Genomic DNA, 2,481 nt, shown 5'->3' with positions numbered 1-2,481 from the left:
ATATATATATATTTATTGCTACATTTTTTGGAACACAGATAATCATCAACTAGAAGACTGTGATATGCTTGCTAAAGGCAGTGAAGTTGGTCAAAGGTCACAGCATGAAAGAAATCCAGGACACTGAGATGGAGTTAGTTGTATTCACATCTATATCTACTAGTATACAAATTGACATATAGCACTTTATAAGTTTAAGGTGTACAGCATAATGACTTGACATATACTTGTGAAATGATTATCACAATAGGTTTAGTTAATGTCCATCATCTCATATAGATACCAAGAGCAATAATTTATTTTTGTGATGAGACTCTTAGGATTTACTCTCTTAACAACTTTCAAATATACCATACAACAGTGTTAACAATAGTCATCACAGTGTACATTACAACCCCAGTATTTATAACTGGAAATTTGTACCTTTTGACAACCTTCATCCAGTTCCCCCCTACCTGTGATAACCATAATCTGATTTCTTTTTCCATGTGTTTGATAAATTTTTATTATTAATTAAACTTATATAAGTGAGATCATACAGTAATTCTTTCTCTGATTTATTTCACTTAGCATAATGCCCTCCAGGTCCATCCATGTTGTCACAAATGGCAAGATTTCCATCTTTTTATGGCTGAATTGTATCCCATTTATATACCACATTTTCTTTATTCATCCATGGATGAATACTTAGGTTTTTTCCACATCTTAGCTATTGTAGATAGTGCTACTAAGAACATGGGGGTGCAGATACCTCATCAATACAGTGCTTTCCTTTACGGAAAGGAAATTCCATATCCCCAGACGTGAAATTGCTGGATCATATGGTAGTTCTACTTCTAGTTTTTTAAGGGCCTTCTGTACTATTTTCTATAGTAGCTGTACAAGGCTGTACAAGGGTGCAAATAATGGGAGATGTGGTCTATTGGGGGCCATCAAAGGAACTCTCTACCACAGGATAGTTTTATTTTTCCCAAGTGCCCTTAGCTGTGTATTTGTCATCAGTTCTAACTGTATTGATTCTTTTATATATAATATATATTTTTAATTGATTTCAGAGAGGAAGGGAGAGAGAGAGAGAGATAGAAACATCAATGATGAGAGAGAATCATTGATTGGCTTGCCTCCTGCACACCCCGTACTGGGGATTGAGCCCACAACCCAGGCATGTGCTCTTGACTGGAATAGAACCTGGAACCCTTCAGTCCACAGGCCAATGCTCTATCCACTGAGTCAAACCAGCCAGGGCAACTGTATTGATTCTTTTTAAAAAATATATATTTTATTGATTTTTTTTTACAGAGAGGAAGGGAGAGGGATAGAGAGTTAGAAACATCGATGAGAGAGAAACATCAATCAGCTGCCTCCTGCACACTCCCCACTGGGGATGTGCCCACAACCAAGGTACATGCCCTTGACCGGAATCGAACCTGGGACCCTTCAGTCCGCAGGCCAATGCTCCATCCACCGAGCCAAACCGGTTAGGGCTGTATTGATTCTTTAAAGTAACAACAACAACAAAAGCTTGCTTACAATAGTCTCCAACATATGTGATTAACCGGTCATACTCCTAATTATTACTAAATCTATATTCTACTTCTTTGCCTCCTGTTTTTACCATTTCTGTCAGGTATATTCATAACGATCCCCAAAAAGCAGTGATTGAAATACTTTCAAGCCATTGTATCTTTCCTAAGCTATGCTTTGTCATTCAAGAAGCACTTTGCAGTAGACTTTTCAGGGGTTCCAATATAATCAACTTTCGCCTTTCTGAGCTATACTATTTTTTATTTGGAGGGAAGGAACTGCAACTCATATATCTTTAAGAAAAGTTATTCGCTTCGAGACGCAAAACACCCAAGCAACAGAGACTTAGAATCCAGACAGTAAAAGCTTTAATTATCTTACACAACAAAGTCTAGGGCTGGGTGGTTCCAAGCTCGATGCAGCGGCTCAGTGACTTCACCAAGTGTCCAGAGGTTCTCTATCTTCCCACCCAGCCATCTGCATGCTAGCTTTGCACCTCCAGGCGTGTCCCCTCGGTCACAAGGTGCTCCTCACACAGCCCCACCAAGGAGGGGAGAAGGGAAAGATGGAGTCTCCTCTTCAAACTCTGTTTTGTTTTTTTCATTTGTTTGTTTGTGTGTGTGTGTCTTTAAATATATTTTTTTTATTGATTTTTTTTTACAGAGAGGAGGAGAGAGGGGTAGAGAGTGAGCAACATCGATCAGCTGCCTCCTGCACAGGCCCCACTGGGGATGTGCCCGCAACCAAGGTACATGCCCTTGACCGGAATCGAACCTGGGACCCTTGAGTCCGCAGGCCGACGCTCTATCCACTGAGCCAAACCGGCCAGGGCTTAAAACTCTGTTTTTCATCTGAGACGTAATTTTTTCCTAGAAGCTGCCTTCCTTCCTTTCTGCCAGACGCCAGCGTAAGTTTCACTGGATCCGCTACTACGATATTATCTAGGAATAAGAATCG

The sequence above is a fragment of the Myotis brandtii genome, unplaced genomic scaffold, assembly GCF_000412655.1.
Source record: "Myotis brandtii unplaced genomic scaffold, ASM41265v1 scaffold70, whole genome shotgun sequence".
NCBI classification, from domain to species: Eukaryota; Metazoa; Chordata; class Mammalia; order Chiroptera; family Vespertilionidae; genus Myotis; species Myotis brandtii.
The sequence above is the reverse complement of the archived record's forward strand: the minus strand, read 5'-3'. Positions refer to the sequence as shown.